General features: G+C 44.6%; 1 protein-coding gene across 2 annotated transcripts in view; it reads left to right on the top strand.

Moving 5' to 3' along the window:
- Positions 1–1,853: 1,853 nt before the first annotated feature.
- The window catches only part of ZNF644 (zinc finger protein 644), a 71,685-nt gene continuing 50,272 nt past the window's right edge, over positions 1,854–23,266 (top strand). The window contains exon 1 of one of the 2 annotated variants that reach the window (XM_072342714.1): positions 1,854–2,003. The gene's annotated coding sequence lies outside the window, so the exon portion shown is untranslated. The remainder of the gene's footprint in view (positions 2,004–23,266) is intronic. The other variant, XM_072342704.1, reaches the window with a different exon arrangement.

The raw sequence follows: 23,266 nt of genomic DNA, 5'->3' as shown, positions 1-23,266 counted from the left end.
AGGCAGAGAAGGCAAAGTGCCTTGCATTTAATGCATAAGGGATTTGTAATGTTTTTTGTCTCCGGATTTATTGTGACTTGACAAGGAAGCATCATGCCCAAAGCGGCTGTTGGGCTCTCCTCCCTTTCCTGCACATGCAGGATGCTGCTGGCAGCAGTGGAGCTGCAGGCCTTTGCTCTGGCCTTGCTGGGCCAGCCAGCAGGGCTGCAGGCAGACCGTCCCAGAGCGGTGCCAGCATGTGGGCTGGTATCTGCCTTCACCTCCCCTCCAAGAGTTCATAAGGTGTTAACTTTCGAAAGGGAGGTTCCCCTTGTGTATTTATGTCAGAGATTTGGGAGTTTTAAAGAATTCATGCATGAAAAATGACTGTAGGAACTGTATACTCCCATGTGTGAGTAACGACTACATGGGAACACAGATTACAGCAGTTTTGCACTGAAACTGCTGCCGTTTACATGCTCTCTTTGGGAACGTTATGAAACGTTTTTAAATACTGGTGCATGTTAATGCATTGATTTCAGTCAGCCCTTTTTTGTCCCTCTTGAATTTGTTCAACCTAACAGCTAGCACGTCTCGTGTTTGCTCTAAGATATGCCTAGCAAATTAGACAAATTAAGAAACGCGTGCAGAAATGCGCCCCTATGCACATGGATCAGCTTTGTTATTTATTAATGGGCTCCAATTTCCATACGATAGCCTACGTTTTGTGTTTTTTTTTTTAACTTTGGCTCAATGGGTAGTTTATGCCAATTACATGTAGTTTAACAGCTTTGAAATCTGTTTTTGCTTTTCTTATGCATAAAGACATGGACTCTGATTCAGGTTTTAATTAAACTCTACGCTGACTTTAAAGATTCTATTGTCCTTTCATTTAAATGGGATTTTTGTTAGATCTTTAACAAGGCCTCTGTGGGGTAATAAATCTAAGCAATTGTCCTTATTAGGAGTAGATTATCCTCAAGAGACAGAAAGTAACAGAAGTAAGTAAAACCATTTGTAGAGACTGAACTAAGGCTTTTTCTTCCTCAACATTAAACAGACTTGCAAATGACTTGCTTGGGTGCTCAAATTAAATTAAATTATATTTTGTTTATTTTTCACATTTCTAGTGGAGGCTATTTGCGTTTACTTAAAGTTGGAGTTTGGTTGAGCAGAATTCACTCCAGGGTACGGATCCTTACTTTCAGTAAACAAGCTGCGCGTGAAATTCAGTCCATCCTGCAGTTTCTTTTGTTAGTAATTGTGGCCACGCTTTTATATTATGGGACGTGCTGACCTAGCGAGTAGATTCTTGCTTCCTCGTGTGTTCTGCAGTAGGTGAGTCTCGGCTGGAGAATTTGCCTGACGTTTGTCGCACACCCCAGCCAAGAAGGACTGCAGAGCGCATGGCAGCATGCAGTTTGTTCGAGGGCCTCAGTTGGGCTTCAGTTTACTTGCTGTCAGAAGGTGAAAGGGCATTTCACTCTAGCGGTGCTTTTTGTTTGAGGTGTTTGCTTCATTTGGGGGTATTCTCAGCTCTGTAGATGTCCAGGCCTTGTTTTATTCCCATCTTTAATCATAGGTTGGCTCCTTCTGTGGCCTGGCCTCCTTCACACACAACCATATCCTGAATTTTAACCATATATTTAATTCCCAGCTTTGCTAAGCGCATTGTAGTCCAAATCTTTTAAAGCATGCACTTGTTTGAAAGATCCATTTTGCGGTGCTAGGCTGGGGATGCTCATTTGTGGGACGTTAATTTACCCCAAATCAACTGGTGAAGGCAGAGATGTTGTGCAGGGACATGCAGTGAGACATGTGACAAGAGAGGCTGAGTTGTTTTTGCTGGCTTCAGTTCCCGAGCTGCTTGAGCTGCTGCCCTCTGCAGAGCATGCTGCAGGAAGCCGGACTCCAGGGACACAGCTGCACGTGACGCAACCCACGTCCGCCTGCACCGGGAAGGAGCCCACAGCCCTGTGGAGCAGATGAAGGCAAACCTGTCTTGGTTGCTGCAGCTGCACCAGGTATTTTATGTCCTGAAGCTCTCCTGTCTGTGGGCTGTTCTGTCCTTATCCTGCACACCAGAGCCTGGTAGAACCAAGTGCTGTGAGGCTCTGATCTGCTTCTGTTCCCTACCTGGTACTTGGCCATGTTTCTCCATTCAGACTTCTCCTCAACCCTTCTTTCTCCTACGTGATACTGTAGCGATACACTGGGGCAAGAACACGGTCTATACGTATAATTTCTAATTAGGTTTTGTTTTGTTTTCATATCCTGGGCAAAACAGCAAGTTTTATTCAGCCTTCATCTCTTCTTTTTTGTGTAACTCGAGTGGCAAAGAGTTTGGAATGGTAAATCATGAGGGAGGTGGGAAATGTGTGAGTGAAATCTGTGGCACTCAAGCATCATGGCTTCTCTGTGCTCTGATAGCAATTAGAGAAAAACAGAAGGTACTGACAGCAGAATGTCACCTGGTTGCTGTTCTGCTTTTGGGTTAGAGCTGGAGAAAGAAAGGGGGCAAAGAGGAAATTCATACCCAAGCATATGGGCTTGGATTGTCTGTCTTCCTTCCTCCCAGTACAGCACGGTCAGAGAGTAAGTGGTAGAGAGTCAGAGGCTGAGTCCTGATGCTGATTTAACTTTTAAGGTGACGCAGTGCCTAGGACTGTGAAGTAGCTGTGTGTGCTCGGCTTCGGGGCAGATTCTGGGGAAATTAAGAGTCTCCATCCTGCATTGCGTGGCATTAGATCTCCTGTTTTAGCTGAGGCATCTTTGAGATAAAGCAACGCTGTATCTCAGCCAAAATCTACGGGGTGTAGTTTTGCTGTGACATCTCACTACTATGTGGGATTTTCTCTCTCTTCAGCAGCAGCAGGGCCAGGAGCAACCCCAGATCTGGAGGGTGAGGCTGAGAGGGCTCAGCTCTGTACCTGAACAAGAAGTGTATTGCTTCTGTTCCTCATCCCCCAGCCCCTGTTTCTGGGGATGTATGCTGTAGGCAGGAGCTGGGACTCTGTGCCCACAATGTGAAGGCAGTGACTACTTGCTGATGTGCACCATCTGACAATTGAAAGGACCTCTGCTTGCTTTGTACGCTGAAGTGTGTTGCTTTTCAGTGCTGGCTATAAATTGCAGCATCAAATGTGGCTCCTAGATGCTCTTTGCATATTGCCCAACCAGAGAAGCAGCCACATTCATCCCTGTTTGCAGCCACCTCCCCTGAGGGCAGCAGGCTGTGTGGGTCTGGGGCACCTGTGCAGCACAGGCGTGAAAAGCTGCCCTGCTCCTGCCCTGAGGCACAAAGCTGCCTTCATTCTGCCAGGCAGAGCAGAAAAGCTGGGGTCCGGTGGTGGGAAACATCCCTGAGCATCTGTGTGATGCAGGTGACATGTATTAAGAATGCCAGTTTGCTTCTCAACATGAGCAGATTGAGACTTAGGTGGCAAAGTAATGGGAATGCTAAATGATTACTGCTAACCCTTACTAAGATGACAGCAAATCTCCTCTATATTAATGTTCAGCTTTCGAGATGAGGTTGAATCTTTCTTTATTAAAGAAAGGGGGAAGCCTAGAAGTAGCTCTTTAATCCTCGACTGGAAAATATAATTCTGAAATCTATTATCTTAGGAATGCAATAATCAGAGTAAGAACTGATCTTAAATCTACTGTGAATATTATTTAAAGTACTTCCCAAATGGAAACAGAAGTTGAGAGGATGGCATCACGTTCACTTAAACCCCTGTTTTCTCTGTGCAGTGGCACACGCTAGGAAGAGAGGTTGACTGATGCCTATTTTCTGCCTATATGATTGTTTCAGGATCTACCAAAGGCTGAAAGTCGTTATGTGATTCATAAACACATCCATTTGCTCTTCATACTTAGAAATGTCTGCTGGAATTATACTCTACAAACACAGCTATGAGCGTGAGGACCTGTAGTAGGTACCTACCCATGTGGAGTGTCCCACATCTTTGGGAATCTTTGGAATTAAAGAGAACCTACTCAGCCCCCTCCCCTGGCCTACCAGCACCTGACATCATCTACATGTTGTTTCTCACAGCTTAACGGGCTCCTGATTTTCCCAAATGATGTCCTTTCTCCTCCCCATGTTTTTCATCTCTTTGCCCATTTGTATAATGCATCTGCACGCTCTGTTGTTTTCATCTTCTCCTAATTTAGTACCCTGGTGAATTTCTCACTCTCTGCAAACTGTTAATAAGAGGCTCCGTGGCTCTGCTTGCAAAGGAAAATGCTGTGTTCCCAAGATAGCTTACAGGCTGGTGTTTACCTGTGCACAACGTTTAGGAACGTTAGCTTTGTTTAGGTATTAAATGGAAGGAAAACGATTGTAACCTGTTTGCCTCTCCAGTTTGAGAATGCAAGGAACATAGAAATTCAGAAGTTGCAGGATGTGAGAAGGCCTGTGCAGCCTGAGGGAAGGGGCAGTTTGCCTTGTAAGCTGGATGAAAAAAAGAATGGATGAATGAAACGCCAGCCCAGCCACAAAGCCCTGTCAGGTCCCAGCCTGTGGGCCCATGAGGGCAGCCCTCTTCTCCTTACTTCTCCTGGCATAGACATCTTGTGCCCTTGAGCCTTCTTGCAGCAGAGCAGGAGGGAGCCTGGTGCTGCCAGGACAGTGCATTTAACTCTTTGCTTTCTAAATTCAGCATCCATGTGACGCAGAGGGAAGTAAACCCCAGGCCCTTCTGTACAGCCGCATGTGCCCCCTGCTGCTGCTGTTAGTAATGCTGCGCGCAGTCCCTCAGTGCAGGCTGGGAATCGGGGGGCTGGTAGCAGCCAGCAGTGTCTGAGTCTGACAGCGCTGCCTGAACTCACTGTCAGGTAACTCATAGATATAACAGTCAGCCTCAGTCAACAGCAGCACTGTAAACTCAAACAGACAGTGTAGCCCTTGCTTTTTCTAGCAGGGGTGGTGTAAAAGGAAACTGAAGTAAAAAATAACTTTGAAATGAGCTCAAGGCTTTTTGCAAGCCGCTTAGAACTTCCGAATCTCTGATATTAACAAGGGAACCTATTTAAAATAATGGAAAGCTGCCACCTGCTGGTAAAAGAAAAGTAATGCACATAATGAAGAAGCAGACCTCGGAAATGATAAACAATTCTTTTGCATTTGACATGCCACGGTAAATATATATGTGATGTGGGAGATGCATATATTTATTCTACTGTTTTTCATCTCCATTTGCATTTTCGTATAGAATATGCTAAACAGATGCGTATAACATAACTAACTTTAACGACAAGAGCAGAAAACCAAAGACAATAAGAATAAAGAATGAGGACTAATAAAAGCAGATGAGCGATCGGGGTGGTGACAGCCTCCAAATGTGTCCTATTTACATTGCTAATAAAGAACTGCATGCACTTCCTTCTTTGATCCCCCCAACAGACCCTCCTGTATGACCAGAATTATAGCACTGGGAAATATTTCCCAGCCTCTTCAATGTGATCTTTTTGCGTGTGGTTTCTTAGTTAAGCTTGTAAATAGGAAGCAGGGTAGCGGGTCTTTAATTGTTTCTGATTTAAGTAGGTCACCTTCACCAATACCCAAATCTCCCACGTTATAAGCAGGTTGGCTATCGAGTGAATGTAGGAAATACTTATTACACAAATAGGAGAGGTGAAAAGAATTCAGCAGAGGAGCACCCCCACATTATATGGCCGCTTACACAACTAGACTCCATAAATCCCAGGTACGAGTGCACTGCAGGGGAGAGACCATCAGATTTCATGTTTGTGTAGTGCCTACCAGGTAGCTGTGCTGAGCATGACTGGTCCCCGAGGTGCTGCTGCACTATAAATAGCAGTATTAGCGTGAATTACCTCCTGTGCAAACACCAGGCCACTTGGCTTTGTCACATGCACGCAGTTTTCTTTTATGGTTTTGGTTACTACAAACATAACCCGTTGTTTCAGCAAACCGATTTTGTCACAGGAAATGTTGAAAATGGGCAAACTAAAAAAATAGGTCAGCTCTTCCTTTGAAATCAGAGAGCAGTGTGCATTTGTAACATCTCCCAGCTTTATTTCCTTGGAGCAGGTTTGGCAGGAATGAGAGGAAGTCAGAGATTTATTTTTGGTGCTACGTACCAGATGTCATACCTGCTTTTCTGAGACAGCGGCTTTTATCTCCAGCAGTACCTGCTTTAGTCGTGATGAAAGAAGTGACTCGAATCCCATTTAAAGCATGTAGTGTGCGCTGTTTGTGTGCTGCTGAAGGAAAGGAAAGGCTTCTTTGGGAGGCTCCAGGCAGAGTCTGTGCATCATCATAAAGTGAACATGTTTGCATCCCTCTTGGCAGCGCTTTTGCCTCTATGAAATGAGGAATTAATGTGCACAGATCCAGGGCTTGCAACCCCAGCACAGGCTGAAGGTCTGCAAGGAAGCCTGGTTTGAAGTGCTGCTGTATTTATGGGGACTCCACTCGTGGCTTGTTTTGTAACATCCAGATTGTTCTTTGAAAAGGACTGGTTTTAGGGAATCTGTGGTGCTGAGCGTACTCCATTCACACTGGTCTTCATTAAATCCAGTGCTGCTCAGCATCATGCCTGATGGGGCCCTGCTTGGTCGCAGAGGGACATTTAGAATATAGGGTCAAACCCTCAGCTCAGGAAAAGCACCGTTCAGTCTGTGGAGGATCTAACCTGTGCTACGTGATCACAGGGGCCCTGTTTACTGGAACGCTCCAATAGAAACACGACATGATCAAAGGGGAAACAGAGCCAGGGGAGCAGCAGTGCCCGTGGATACCTGTTAGCGGGCGGGAGCTGAAGCACACAGCTGCCATCAAAGACCCTGCTGTCCTCTGCTCTGCTCTGCTGCGCTTCCATCTCCCTGCTGATGGGATGCTGCCTTCCAGCTGAAGCATGACTGACAGCTGAAATAACAGTCCCAGGTATGTCAGTGACCTGCATGACCCGTGGGAAAGATAAGGTAAAGGCAATCAAAGCATCACACTCCCATAGCCTCTAAGGACTGTAAAAATGGAAACCTGGGATGCAAGCTAGTTAGATATGTGAAGGAAAGAAATGAGGATGGAAGTTCACCTTTCCCTGCTAATATGCTTAATCAGGAGCTCAGTGAGACCAGGATTTGACCCAGCAATAGACAGGAGATGAGTAAGGAATGACCAAAAGATAGGGCTGATATTTAGTTTGTTTGATGCTAAAATCACGTTCAAATAGTCCCTCAAACCATAGAAGGCTGTGGCTGGCAGGGCTGAAGAGGTGGGTTATAGCAACGAGGAGTTATTGTCATTACACAAATTGGAGCAGTTTAGGTCTGCTGAACCGTTTAATGCCGTATCCCATTTGTCTTTTATGAGCTTGCTTTGCCATGAGATGCGGGAGATTGTGCTGACAACACAATTGGCTGTTTTCGTTCTGTGTTTCCAGAGGTATAAGCTGTGTCGTGTCTATGCCATGTTTGAAGTTTGGCAAAGGGTTTACCATTCTTTTGGCCATCGTTTAATCCTGCTTCCTTATCATGCTACCCCTCACGTACCTCCTCTTGAGACAGAGTGGATGGGCTAAGTAACAGCAAAGCTAGAAGTTGTTTAACTAGAAGCAGGGATGCTGTTAGTAGTCAGGCCCTAGTAAAAGCAGGGATGCTGTTAGTAGTCAGGCCCTAGTAAAGTGTAGCTCTCAAGATGAAACAAGATCCTGATATTGGTGAGGATTATGATGCGGTGGACTCAGAAGTGATGTGTAGCTGTTTGCTGCTGTTCAGAAAGCAATAAGACTTTTATTTTAGAAGTAAGAAGGACGAAACAGGCATTATTTCACTGGCACAGAGGAAGAGGAATGCAAAGAGCGACACGCAATGGCTACACAGTTGTCAGTTGTTGTGAATGTAGTGACATTTGGAGACCTCTGTTATTCATTGGAAATAAACAATGGAATAGGACCCATATGCTACATGCTTGTCAAAGCCAGGCGCAGCGATCGGCTAACGTGCTTATCGGTCAGGCAGTGTACATGGCAGTATTCTCTTTTCACACTGTCTGCTGACTGGAATTGGGCCCACGAGGAAGCCAGGTGATTAATCTGCAGGGGTTTATTTTTTCTGAACTGTTAATGTCCTCTGTTTTAGAGCAACAGCCCATGGCTCATTAAGCAGGGAAGACTTGAATGCAAGTGTGAAAGGCAGCTCAGAAAGAATCTCCACACATCTCATTTGAGCTGGGAGGTTAGAAAGATTGTGTTGGAAAAAAGTTTGTCCTGTGCTGGGGTTGAACTAGTGCGTCTGAGAAGCAGCAGCACCATTAGAAACAGCTACGTATTGCAGTCAATGGGGATAAAATCTAAAGCCACGAGGCTCTTGCAGGGTGGTGGCAGACACTTGGTACCGGCCCAGAAGCGCACAGCTGCTGTGTAGCTGACCTGCTGAGAGGAGCACGCTCCTTTTAAGTCTGTTGCTCCTTTTCTTTGGTGATTACATCTTTCTCTCTCACTGTTTTCTGTCTGCCCGTACTGTTTGTGTGCTCTGCTGTCAAGATGCTGAGAAAGCAAATGGGGTTGCTGTGCCTAACTGCCTCAACAGAAATGCAACAGAGGAAGTGAATGCTTATTCTGAAAGACACTTCTTATTAGATTAATCTTGAGATCTTCTGGATGTTATTAGGCCTCATGTATAGTCTGTTGTACCTGTGTTGAAGATTAATTTGTCTGCAACTGAAATATTTGAAAACATGTTGATTTAGGAAAAATATTCTTCAGACAATATGTTATTATATAAGCATGCTTTCATTAGCCGCGGTGACCTTCTTGAGAAACAGGGAAGCATTTCAAGGCAGTTTTTACAGATGGGGAAAATGAAGGCTTTGATGTAGAGATTCAGGCCTGTATAGCCTCGTGTCTGCTGGTGGTGTGCTTGGCCCTGCTTGCTTTCATGTGAGTCTCTTCCCCCCATCAATTCCTGGTCACTGAGTAGCCGTGTCCCACGCAGCTCTTGGCAGTGCTGATTTCATCCTGTGAGGGAGACTGTCGGGCGGGCAGCCGTGAAGGCAGGCTGTTGTAGGAGGGGGGTGAGGATGATGAAGGAAGGGCTGTCTTGCATCAGGCCAAGAGACTCTCCTAAGTGTAACTGTAGTGTTAATTTTCCCATGATCCGGACTCCCGCTGTGCTGCAGAGGTACAGTGGTAGTGACAAGGCTTTCTGGGCTTTGCTCTCTGCTGAACCTCTTCTGGCTTCTTTATTTTTCTCTCCTGTTATTCTTTAAAGTTCTACAAACAATTAAAGGAAATTTAGCAGTTAGGCTGCCTGTGGAGACTAGGAAAGTGAGAATACATTCTACATCACCACTTCCCTTTGTTTGTCTGTTTTATCTTTTTATCTTTGATCAGCTGCAGATGAAATACCCAGCTAACTGCTCACACACCCAGGGCTGCCACTCACGCTGATGGAACTCCCTGACACAGGACTATGCTCTGCAGCAGTCTGGCAGTATCCATTTCTTATTCTGGTGCTCTGACAGGTTACTCAGGGAGACTAAGAACCTCTATTCTGGAGTGGAAAAGAATGTGCCATTTCAATTTTGTTTTGATTTGAAATTTTCCATCTACCTATCAAGACCAAATCCTTGAACTATTTACTTAGAATAACTGAAATACCCCTATCTGAAATAGTGGATATGCAAGATTTAGCCATTAAAGAGTTGGGGTAAAATTAAAATCCCTTTCAATAATAACTAAAGTCAGAGAAAATCTTTCAAGAAAATTAAACACTTGATCAAAAAGAGAGAGGGGTTATTGTTGAGAGCATAAAGATTAAACAGGAGGGTTGTCTCAGAGAATAACCATCAGTGATAAGTAGCAGGCAGTTAATAATATCCCCTCAGGGATCTTCTTTTACTCATGTAGGTTTTTGGACAAATACAATATTACATTTCTTATACCTAAAGCACAAGAGAGCTTTGTGCCATTCCAGGGTAGCAATAAAACTTCAGTGGAATAAGGACAACTGGAGAGGTGGGGAAGGGGGGTAACTCAGGAGCTGAAGTGGGGAAGCAGTGATCTGCCTTTCAACCCCCCAGGCTCTGAGACCCATTCTCAGTCCTCCCTTCCATGCCCCTTCTTCATGTGGGCAGTGCTGTATCAATGCTCAAATGTCACGTGGCATTGCCCCTTGTTACACAGCAGCTGAAAATGGATGGGAGAACGAGTAGACTAAGGGTGTGATTCCATGCTGTAGTTAAGAGCTTGTTTAGAGCTTGAACATGCAAATGGTTGAAGAGGCAGAAATAAAGGGATGGTAATCTGCAAGCAGGGGAAGGCATGTAGTATAGAAAGGCTGGGGGCAGGAAGGTTTGGAGGACTCCTCAAGCCAGCTCTACAGCTGGAGAAACTGTAACATGAAACGGCTCCCTTGATCTCTCATTTTTCTTCTCTTGCTCTCTCCTCCTATGTAATTACAATAATAAATCTCGTTGTTCCTTAACCATCTTGTGGCCGTTGCAAACACTTAAGAATTAATGCAGTTTTCACATGTGATGCACATGTTCTGCATGTCCCCTTGTGTCCCTTCACTTATTCATTTGTCGTGTACACACAAAATTCCCATAAAATATTAATCTGAAATACAAATCTCTCTTTGCACCCTGGGAGCATTTGCATATAGTAATGTTAACGAGATTATTAATTCTGCATGCACAGTCTGTGGGCTGCACACGGGGCCAAATTTCTCTCAGCGTCTATACTGAAATCAGTGTCAATTTCAGAAATAGTACCTTAATATTAAGAAGTCAGTGGGAAAGGAGAGCTGCTGGAATTGGGGCATTTCCTTCAAACTCGAGAGAATTTGAATCTTGGCTTCGTTTTTTCCTTCCGAGTATTTCTTTGTGGAACGAATTGTGTATTGCGTGTGCTTCTGCCTGATGACTCCTTATAGATTAGTACAGTCTGGAGACAAAGAGAGATGGTTTTGAACAGTGCCGTAATCCATGAGGGATCTGAGCATTTCTTTTGCTATTCCTCCTTTTGGGACCATCAGGTGTAGCTGCCCTTCTGCAAGGCTGCCTCTGCATCTCTCCTGCTCATCCCTGCCTCCTGCCAGGTGAGCCCTGGGGGTCTGTGGAGCATGGAGTGGCGCTTTAGGATGAAAGGCCATTCCAATAATGAAAGGTGTGTTCTGTGGGCTGCACCCAGATCCCACTGTTCAGAGCATGCTGCAACCCTTCCCCAGCTTTGCTTCTGCAAGCTAGCCAGTTGTCCTATTTGGTGGACTGGGAATGGCCATGTTTCCCCACAATGAAACCTGAGTTACTGCAGTTACTGCAGCTTCTCTAAAGGCTTCTACTGGGAAAGTCCCAGAGTGGGAGCTGCCTGCTGCAGGGGACAGGGGGGTGATGCCTGTGCCTGCACAGCCTGGCACCCTGCAGCCAGGTACCGCCAGGCTTGTGCTGGGCACTGCAGCCCAGGAGCTGGGCCTCCTGGCAGGGAGCACCCAGCCTTCTGCTTTGGGGTGACACGACTTGCTGCATGTGCTGCCGTAAAATCCGAGTCCTTCTGGTTTCAGGAAACAATGTATTTTCATTTTGATTCAGTTTCTCTGATGGAATTCAAATGTAGATGTCTGCAGTATGAGAAGTCAGGGCTTTGATATCCACAGGAACAATACCTCCGCCCTCAACAATGAGTGCTAACAATGAAGCACTCATTCGGCTCTATAGTTTCTTGAGGTATTATCAGTGAAGCATGGAAGGACGCTCCCCCAGCTGGAGCTGAGCACTTCCACGTGCTCGCTGAACTGGGGACAGTGTCATTAATGTGATGCTTAAGGACTGACTGGAGATCCAGAAGAAATGATCTTGGCTTAAGCAAGCCATCGCATTTCTCTTAATCATTACTACTCCATCATCTTTTTTTTCTTTCACTTCCTTCTTATTCATGCTTAAATGAGAAACATCTGTTTCCATTTTTCACATTGTTCTGTTATGTGAGTAACAATATTAAACATGGTTTTTTCCTGCACTGTGAAAGAATAAATTAACGCTAAGTTTTGTGAAGTGCTTTTAAAGCACTAAAGCGAAACATCTGTTTCAGCTTCAGGTCATTACAGTGAAAAATCCTACCCTGTGTGTAGTGCAAAACTGCCAAAAAAGGTATCAACCCAAGCACATTTCCTCACCTATCCTTTACTATGGTGACTGAAGGTGGCCAGAGGACTGTAAAACTTGTCTTTGGGAATGGAGCAGTTGCATGTGCCCACTGCTGTGACCTACAGCAATCCTTGTGATGACAGATCCCATTCTGATGTGGTGGTGCCCAGAGGTTGCCCCATAGTGTCAGGCTGAGTGTCTCCTTGAGAGCGTTTCAGCCAGGCTGGTGCTGTGCAGGGCTGCCTGATACCCTGTGAGCAATACCCGTCAGCTGAAAACAGCCCCCTCAAGTCATTTAAGGTTCGAAGGTTGTTTGTAGGGCATGTGGCTGGAGGAAAGCTCAGTTGGAAAATCCACTGCCTTGGTGAACTGAGATGCTCTTGTTGTGGCAAAGCCCAAAAGTAGATGTCTGTGTTCCTTTGTTGATAATGATCTCCTTTGTAAAGCACTTTGAGGTCTACAGATGAAAAGGCAACAAGTACCTCAGAGCTTGGCTATTAATAAATAAAACAATGACTATTAGAAAAAAAACAAGTGCAGTCACTGAATTATGTAGGAAGAGTCTGGCCTTTTGGGCAGGTCCTGGCAGGTATGTAATCGCTTACTCCTCCGGGAGACCGGGTCCACCCTCATTTCCCTCTGTGTTTAATTACAAGGTCCAGATCCTTTCTAAGTATAAAGGAGGAGTTCGGCATCTGGCAGGAATGGCCTTCAAAGCTGCACAGGGATTTCCCAGCATTTTAAAAGGAAATGATTTTTTTGTTCTTGCAATCTCCTAAAGCAGCCCTGTGCTCACACCTCCCTGGTGCAAACAGAGGTGATGGTTTGGGGTCTCCAGCAGCCCTGTGTGCTTCTTGTAAAGCGTTCTGCCTCCTGTTTCATTTAAACGTGGAGTTTTTGTGACAGGATCCTGTGTGCACCGTGCTGCACTGGGGCTGTTCACCTGCAGCCTTCCCCACCCCCAGCACACGAGCACGATTTCCTTTCTGCACTGCTCTGTCACAGCTTGGCAACTTTCCCAAGACAATCCACACCAGAAAGGAGAACATGGCTGCAGAGCGGCACAGACGGGAGCAATGCTGATGGAACAGCTTCATTTAAATGCCATGAAATGTTGAGATGCCAGACGTAACTGAAAGCAAATCGCAGCCCCTAATCTCTACCATCAGTTCTTGTGTTTGCCTTCACTACCAGCAGCACCTAATAGCCCCCGACTGTCTCCACTCACGTCTCCATCTTGTTCAAGGAGCTGCCTGCGGCAGAGCGCACGAGCAGCTTGGCAAGCGGTTCGAGGGGCAGCCATTCTATTTATTTATTTATTTTCTCCTAATTCCTCGTGATCCTCATGAGCATTTCCCCACCGATGTGCCTGTGGCATCATTAGGTGTTTAATGAGAGTGGCGCCTGAACGTTATTGTTTTTATAGCTCATTTTGTTTTGACAGCTCTTCGGTTTTGCGGCAGTTTATGGCGGCTGTGCAGACTTCTCCCTGCACCCAGCTTTAGGATTTGGAGAAATATTTATCACTGAGGAATTGCCATAGAGTCCGTCATAACGGATTGTCATCATGTCTTATTTTTCAGTGCTACGCGTGCTTCACAGCACAGAAGTTTAATAACCAATTAATGATTTGAGCGTGTTTCTTTATTGTTTTAACTGAACCATCAGTGGTCGCTAACAGCCATATTCACACAGAAGTTAAGTGCAGTTCTGCACTGGACGATGCTGTTGGGTTTCACTTAGCAGCTCTGAGACCAGCGTGCACTCCATGGGTTGTGGGTCTCTGTCTCGTTTTTCTTCTCATCCAGAATCTTGATCATTTTCTGTTGTGCTCGGAGAGAAAATGCCGGCATTGTATCCTTGGGACACAAGGCTGCTGCAATCGTAAGCCTCAGACAGATGCATGCAATGTCATTTTACCGCCTGAGTTTAGCCTGCATGATGGCTGTGCTTCATTCCTTTCTTAACTGATTAAATTAAATGGATGTAATGTTTGTGTACAGCCAATAGCGTAATTCATGGGAATGCACTGCCTTCATCTATTGCGTCCTGTGGAAGATCAGCACTGAGCAGTGCCTTTATTTAACAGCTGTCTGTGCAAGGAAAACACCGGTATTTTTTACAGAGTAACTAATATTTATTAAGCTGTCACTTTTATATTATCTTCCAAGTGATTTTATCTGGGTTAGGATGCCAGTGCATGTTGTCTTACTGCCACAGCAGCAGAATAGATTGAATCCATTCTTCTCTGGCTGTGAACCTTGAAACAAGCTGGCTGCCCTCATGAATTCAGCTTGCTCACTTTGAGATCAGGAGAGTCACTGGGGTGAAGGACAGTGAAGGCAGGCTTCCCTGCAAAGCATACACCCTGTGTGATGCTGAAGGGGAGTGAGCAGCACCTCGCTGCAGCCCCACGCCTCCCGCTGACCCACAGCAGTGCAGCCCAGCCTGAGGCTGCCCGCAGTGCAGGCCTGCAGCTCTGCACATCTGCTCCCAGCGCTGCGCAGCCCCAGGAGCGAGCGGTGCTGTCTGCCTGTCCTTGTATACACAGCTACTGTTTCAAATGTTCTTATCCTGGCTTCCAACATCTCTACTTTTATGTCCTTGTTTACATTTAATAGCAGTTACAGTGGTTAACTGGCTTTATTTTGGAAACCTTGACATTTCTCTTGCCAGTACTGAAGCTGTGAAGATCTAAAACAAAGACGTGCCTTTTTACTCTGTTCCTTCTGATAGGTTTTGTCATTTGGCAACTGTTGTTCTGTTAGACTTTGCAGAATTTGGACAGGATTCTGATCTCCTACAAAGCGACACACGCATTTATTAGAATGCAGGAGTAGGTTTGGGGCCTTTTTTCTGGTACACCATGCTGGGCGCCGTGCATGGGAAATTAAAGTCTGTCTGTTGTTATGTGACCCAGCAGCTGCTGGAACTTCTAGGGCTTCTGAATAGTGAAATGAGAATCAAAATAGTATTCCCTTAAAGGGGAATGGAAAGGGATCCAGGCCACCCTTCTGCAGATCTCCTGGGCTCCAGAAGAAAGGGATTAAACCTGGGCCGAGCCAGCCTTCATCCACTCATAGTTCCACTGAGGTAAGACAAAAAATGAGGAGAAATGTGGGATAATTTCGACAGGCTCTTTCAAGGTAGTTCTTACCTTCATCGTTTCTCCTGAAACCCAGCCAAGTGTTTAAAAAAAGAAGAGGAAAGAAACAACTGCAATTTCTCAGCTAAATGAAACATGGGACTTGGGATTTGTTCACTCGCTGTGTGGAGGGTGTACATCGGAAAGCTGTGTGAAAGGAAGGATCCCATGGTTTGGATGGCACTGCAGTTGACATTGAAGCAGACTTCATTTTATGTTCGGTTGTTTTTCCTTTTTGGCGCTAAGGTAATCGCTTACAATCACTTGCGTTGCCAAATAAGCAGTGGGGAACTCCCCAAGCCATTTAATTGTCCTGCTCCTGCTGGGAAATGGGATTTGTTCTGTCAGCCGCCCTGCAAGCTCCATGTCCTCACCCGACTCAGAGCAGGAGAACTGCCAAGTGCCGAGGGGCCAGCGAGCCTTGTCCTCCTGCCCAGCAAAACTGCTCCTATGCTACCCTTGGGGTTTTATTACCTGGTCGTTATCTGCCCTCTGGGCTCCCTGGGAGTGCCGCAGCTGGGCTGCTGGGGGGAAATTCCTCAGAAACCTGCTCTCTTCTCCCTAACTCCCATGTATGTGGATCACCTCCACTGCTCAGTGCCTGTCCTCAGGGCACCCCTATACCTGTCCAACAGAGCCATATGGCCTGGCACTGGGCTTTAGCTCTGCCTGTGAATGTGCCGTACCTGCCCAGCCCTGCCCAGCACCATCTGGCCATGTGGTGACATGTTCTCTGTGCCTCCAGCCCAGTTCCTCCACCTGGCCCTGCGCTGCCATCTGCAAGCTCTTTGGTCACTTTGCAGCCAGTCTCCGCCATGCTTGGGAGGCTGCAGCTATAAGCTGAGATCTTCTTGCTTCTATTAATCCAGAAGAACAGCAGCGCTGCTTCCCAGCACTGCAGAGTGCTTCTGAAATGTAGGGCCTTGAGTGGGCCAGCCCCAATGGCCTGAGAGACCTGAGCGATGTGCTGGCTGTCCCAGGGAAGGTAAGGCACAGGTGGAGACGTGGCCTCAATGTGTCCTTTGTGCTGCTGTTCTTATCCCTCCTCAGCTACAGACTCAGCATTCTCATGTGGCATGTCCTCAAACATGTCACACACCACCTGCATACAAAAACCAAACTAGCAGGCAAACTGAGTGTGTCCAGTGAGCATTTGAGCAGGAACCCTGCTCCCCCAGCCAGTCAGCATTTCCCCATCTGGAGCTGCCTGGAAGCTCCTGCCTCTTCTCTTGCCCTTCCCCACATCTGTGGCTGCCTTTGGCATCAGTGTTGGGCTGAGGAGCCGTGCTGGGAGATACCAAGTGTTTCTGCAGCTGCTTGCTGTAAGGCAACCCCACTGCTGTCCCAGCATGTTCTCAGGCCACTGCTTGCCTTCCTCAGCCCAGGGGTTCAATTGGGTCAGCTCCTGCTGGCCAGGATCTAGCAATGAAATGAGCTCTCACTGCGTCCTTATTTCTTTATAAAGGATGGAATAACGAGTAATGATGGAAGTGATTGTATACAATCCATGCTTAGTGAGTACCCATTGTCTTAAATTAATCCTAATAAGACAGTTTTTCCCAGCATGTGCAGTTTTAACAGTCACTGTGAGAAGCTGTTCTTCCTAATACGCTATCACAAATGTGATGACACCATCCTCTTTTAGGGCAAGTAATTGGTAAAATGGCACAAAAACATGGTTATTGCTCCTTCATAAATGGGATACGTTAAAAGTACTCTCAGTCTTACACTGGCTGGGCTCAATGACTTGCTGATTAAGATGTCTACATGAAATTTTAAACCACCGTCACCTCACTGGCTCTTAAAATTGTTCAACACCAGGATTTTCTTTTGAGCAGGGTAAGTAAAAGCAGCTCTCCTGTTTTAAAGCGGAATGTGAATATTGTAACTCAAAGCCGAAGGTATGTTTGAATGACCATTCATACGTAACTTCTAATGGAAGAATTTTACTGTGCTGGGGATGGAATTTGAGAGAGACTTCAATATAATAATAGATAGATTGCAGAGATCCCTGAGAGTGTGCATACACAGCTGCATTTGTTGAAATTCCCAAAGTGGAACTACTCTGCTAACTGCTCCCCGTTCCGCTCTTACAGATAAGCCCATCTTTACTCTCTAACTGAAAATACCTTTCCAATGCCTTACCTGAGCCCATTTCCACACACTGACCTATGAAGACCTTGTTAGGAACAAGTGACGTGAGACTGGGACGTGCTGTAAAATGAACATGACTGTTCTCTGCATTTCTTCATTCTTTCTTTTGCCTGACAAAGTTCTGCTCAGCTCGCGCTCCAAGATACTGACTATTTTACAATTACTTTTAAATATGTAGATTTCTACTACTAGGAAAATTAGTGCTGGGATTCTCTTTCTTTGAGCCTTGTTGAAAGCTTGTTAAAGTCTTTGCAGCTCTATCACTTAGCTCCCAGTAAGGCATTTGACGTTCCTATGAGCATCATACTAAAAGTAGCGTTATATTACAAGTTCAGCCTGTAAATCCCAAACCTAAGACAATATTTCTCAAATGGGATGTTGGCAAGTGAGCTGCTGAGCAATTAATTCATCTGAGAACACAGGCAAGACACGATCTGGAAATACTGGATGAACAAGAGAGAAGCAAAAGTTTAAATGTAACTTTGATCATTGCTCTGAAGATACTTCCTGGCAGATGAGATGCAAAGGATGTGGCCAAGCTGGGAAGCGGGGAGATGCTTCTCTTTTGTTTGCATAGAGAGGCAGGGAGGCTGGAAAGAAAAAAGCTGCTGGTAATGAATCTTGCATTGTAATAACCCTATGTTTGAACTTGCTCTTTTCATTTTTGACATGAATTTTATTCTAAGAGAGGAAACTTTATGTTCTGGTGACCAGGCTGAGATATGAGACCCATGAACCAACCGTGCCACATGCTAATTCTGTGCAGCCACTGAATTGGATAAAGAATTTTTCAAACCCGGGTGATAACTCTTAGCCTGACAAAAACTATCACTGTTCTATATATTTTTTCCTCCTTTTCAGGATTCAATTACAAAGATGTCTGTTTTCATGCCCTGAAGATATATGCTTATCTATACAGCACAGTATACACTAAAAAAGCTCGCGTAGCTTTTTAAGCTGTATCTCTGATGTTAGGAAGCTTGGCTATATTCATAATTAATTGTCTTGATCAAACCCAAACTCCTTACAATTAAGAAACAAACAGAAGGTATGGCATATCAAACAGACTTTCTGCTGCTGTGATCTTATCTAAAGACAAAATAAGTTCCTTGGTACTTTCACATTAATAGTAATAAAGGGGTTTTTTGAATTTTCTTTAGAATGATTGTTATTATGTCTTCCCTCGCACAGACCTCTGGAGCTCTGCAGACAATGGCGAAGGTTTGCGTAATTGTTAGTGTCAAGCATAAGGGTGTATGTCTGCCTGAGTTAGGGCAAGAAATCACAGTTGCTGATGTAGGAGCTGCAGGACAGCAGGAAGCTGTGTGGAAAAGAAGGCGCTATGAAATCCTGGCTGGTGTGTAGTGACGCCCCAGCAGTGCCAGTGCCAACTGAGAGGTACTGTTAGCTGTTCATGTTTTAATATATGGCACTTGCTTCTGGAGGCTGCAGTTTCTGGTGAAATCGTCCTTACTTGGACCCTTGTCCTCACTGCTCTCTGGGCAGGTGACTCTCAAACAGGAACGGTGGGTATTGCCTGCTAATAACAAGCCAAAACTTGTCCCCCCAGAGACAGTGTTGAAATGGTGATCAGCTGAAGGTGGCTTTTCCCCTTTGTGCTACCTCTGCCCCTCACTGTGACCTGTACAAGTCACAAATACAGATGTGGAGCGTGACTAAAAGGATCATTGTCACCAACTCCCCATGCTAAAATTGCTCAGGACCCACGGCACCATGGGTGTGACAAAGGAGAGGTGGGGTGTGACGCAGCTGGGAGGCTGTAATGTGGCACCCAATGGCCCAGTGCAATTTCCTTCTCCTCAGCAGTGCTTTGCTGGCGTAGGGTGCTCATGTTGAAGGTGAGGCACAAGGTCAGTGGTGGTAGGAGCTGCACTTTCTTATGCCCTTTCCTCTGCAAGGGAACATTAAGGTTACTAGAGGGACACCTGAGACCGGGAACTTAAAATTACTCCATCTTCTCTCTGTATGCTATTTTGGCATTGTAATGTGAACTGAATCATCAGACTGGGTCAGCATAGCTGTGATAATTTATTCCTATTATTTCTAGGTACTTTCCATTATCTGCTGAAGGCCAGTTTATTGCTGCAGCTTTTCTCCTACTCCACTGAATTATAATTCATCAGCAGGCTCAGGAAGAAATTAGTTACTATTTTTTTTGTTCATAGCATGTTTTCTTATATTAATACTTCCTGTGCATGATACAAATGGCAGCCCTCCAAGGCAATACACTGTTGTTTTTAAGAAGGTCAATGCTACAATATACAGTGGTATTTTCCTGCTCTGCCTTCTTGTGATCTTTGAATTCTGTGAGACTTGAGCTCAGTAACTCAGACATGAGAAAAGAGATGTCAGCTCCTCCTTTTTCATGTGAGACGGATAAGAATAATGCAAGATGAAAGAAGAAAAAGAAAAAAGCGCATAAAGACCAAGGTTAGTTTGGCCTATTGATAATCAATCCAGGATTTGTTAACTAATCATGTTTAGTATGTGGTACCTGAGGAACAGCTAGGAATGGAGCCTCGCATGCCAGGCAGCCAGTGCTGCTCCAGCAGCTGCTCCACTCTGACCAGATGACAATAACACCCCTTACTGGTGTGAGACTGAAAACAGGAGGCAGCTGTGGGAGGCTGCACCCAGAGCCGGTCGGTGCCCTTGTGACAAAAGCTGTTTTGTGATTGCAGCAGTAGGCTCAGCCAAAGGAGCGGGACTCAGCAGCAGAATCTGTGTTTCCGTGCTGCTGCTTATGGACAGAAACCTAGAAACAGGAAAACACTGGCAGTTGTCTTGAGTATTGAACGCGGGAAATATTTTCCTGGATGGGAGATTTAAAATGGTATGAAAAGGCAATTCACGGTGGCAAGTAGTCCTGCTTCCCTAGGCAGAGCCTCCAAACGTTGTAACTCAGGACTAGCCTTACCTTGGGATTACTGCCTGGAGAGGGAAAGGCTTTAATAGCACGTGACTTTACCTATACGTTCTTACTGCCCTCTTACTGGCTTTTTGGCAGTTCTGTAAGTCTTATTGATACTGACAAGGATGACTAAAATATCTTGATTTATAGCAGAAGAAAAAGATACGTTCCGAATAGATTCCTTTTTCTGTCAGAAAAAGACAAGACCAGACAGTCCTCTTTAATTAACGCTGACAACTATTTCAAAAGATCCTGTGGAAGAAGCAAGCCAGCAGAACAGGAATCAACAGCTCAAACAAAAAACAAAGTTACATCGTTTTTCTTCTTCCAATTTTTATGGTGTTGAAGTAAATCAAGCTGCTCCGGTTAATTCTTCCATTGGTTATTAGTTCTTGTAAAATATCTGTATATGGTAACTGCTCTTTGTAGAAACAACCGGTGTATTGAGTTCATGATTGTTTTCTATGTGGGTGGAACGAGTGCTATATTTTTATAAGAAAGGACAGGGAACTGGAAGGATCTCTGTAGGTTGAAAGGGAAAGCTGTGCAGCAGGGTGAGCAATAGCACACAGATCTTTCACACGGCGTACCTTGGTTTTGTACTTGTGAGGGACTCGGGACGAGATAGTTTTGTAGGCAGAGGTTATGATGCTTTTTAAAACAATGATCTTAGCTGAAAATCCAAAGCGTTAAATCTCAAATACTTCAAGAAGCTTTTCCACTTTATGACTTCAATGTAACAAATTGAATAGAAGATACCAGCTTTTCCTATAATCTCTTTTTTTTTTTTTTTTTGTCTGAAATTCTGCTATCGAGGATCATTGCCATTTTGGAAATGTTAGGGATGATCATCATTTGTCTTTTACCAAAGGTCACAGTATGAAGATGAAATCAATGTGAGTGGAGAGGGGAACTGCATGGGTATAGCGGTGTACCCGTTCCCTGAGCGTGCTGCTTTTTTGAAGATCGTGCTATTCTACAACTCCAAACTATGTGACCTAATATCTCCCCTGTTCTTCTGTTGGTCCCTATGCACAGGGTAAGCACAGGATTTTGGTAATGAAAGAAATGTGTAAACTGAAAATGAAATTTTCAGAGTGGTGCATGTAGCGGCTACATTGCTACGGTGAAGCTTTTTGCATGGAATTAATGAAGTGCTTGGGGTCCCAGGGAATAAAAGGTGCTATATAAATGTAAGAAATCATCATTAAAAAGTTTTTCCCTCCAGGCATTTGGGATTTTGCAGGGTTTCAAGGAGGCATTTGCAATCTTCTTTCATCCAAAATGCTTCAGCTTAGACCTGCTCCAAGTCTCTCCCTGCAGTGTCATCTACAGAAATGTTTATATGAAGAAACAGTTTCTGAATTGGTTTCAGTTAATCATATTTTGCTGCTAACATGAAAGAATCTGCTTTGGCATAAGCTTTTTTTAACCATTTTGAAGACCAAAAGGAACTAGGTAGCAACCTTTCCTCAAGAGGTTTTCATTGGCTGTTTTAACCACTATTAGACCTTGTCTGCACTGGTGGAGGAATACAGAGGCTCACAGCCAGGGTAGGTGGGTACAGAAAGCCTGCTGTGCACTATGGGGATTAGAGTTCAAGAATCACATCTTAAGGGCCTTCATGGCTACACACGTTTGTTAATTGATCTTTGAATGCCTGACCAGAGGCTTTCCCTTTCATCCAAAATTAGACTGGTTTTGTGTGTGTACATTTCTGTATACTTCTAAACTCTTTTTTTAACCCGGCACGCAACGTTTAAGATAATCTACCACTTTCCACATATTGTGTCAATGGCAAAGCTGGCAGAATCGGAAATCAAATCATTTGTGAGACGACTGGCCATAGCCTTAATAGTTTGACTGCACTGTCCTTTTGATGAAATGGTGAAGTTATGTGCGCCATGAATTCACTCCAAACGTGGCTCCACAGCGTGTGGATCACAAGTATTTTGTAGAGTCCAGCACTGTTCACAGAACTGGAAAATAAAATGCTAAGTATCTCTAAGCTCTTAATGAAACCATGAGATATGGCAGCATGGAAGTTTAGATTTCCTTCTGCTATCCATTTTACTTGGTTACATGTGAAGTTAAAGTATAATAAAACACTGCATCTTCTGTGATCGTTTCATAGAATTTGGTATTTTCCCTCAACTGCTTGTTACAGAATTGAAGCAGGAATTGCTGTTGTTTACACCTTATCTGGTAGGGGATGAGAGGAGTGAGTGAGTGTGATTACCTTCAAATAACTGAGTGCAATAATGTATTTAGCAAGAAGTATAGAGCCATATCAATACAATCTTTGCTTTTCATGCCTTTATTTGCATTTTGGTTAGCATGGAGCACATACTAACAAGACCCTTAGAAGAAATCTGTGGGTTGTGTGAGATGTTTCTTATGCTAAGGAACAGTGAAGAACTATCTGTAAGTGCTCCAAAATAGCAGAACTTGGTTTTATAAATGTATCTTTTCAGAAAACAAGCTTAATTCTCAGAAGAGCCACATTAGCACTCATTAGGGGACTGAGTGCTTCAGGGTACTGTTAATGAAATTCATTGCCTTTTGCCTGTGGGCTATCAGTTTGAATTCAGTTGAACTCAGTGGAGATTTAAAATTGTCCTATTTAATGGCCTTTTAGTCATCTCTAATGGGATGAGTTTGGTGGCTCTCAGTCCCATAATGTAAACCATTTGCTCTGCCTTCTCCTAAACTGGCAAGCTCCAGAGAAAGCCAAAAGTTTCATGGATTCTGGGGAAAGATTCATATGTTACCATGAAAAAGCAAAACAAAGAAAAGAAAAGGTCTTGTTGCACGCTAGTTATACGTAAAATCACACCAATACTTTTGATTTTTAAATGTCCTTGGGATCCCTGTCAGATATATATACATGTGTATATATATATATATATACATATGTATATATATATATAGGATTAGA

This window comes from Excalfactoria chinensis, chromosome 8 (genome assembly GCF_039878825.1).
Source record: "Excalfactoria chinensis isolate bCotChi1 chromosome 8, bCotChi1.hap2, whole genome shotgun sequence".
NCBI classification, from domain to species: Eukaryota; Metazoa; Chordata; class Aves; order Galliformes; family Phasianidae; genus Excalfactoria; species Excalfactoria chinensis.
Note: the sequence above shows the minus strand (reverse complement) of the source record. Positions and strands in the feature narration are given on the sequence as shown.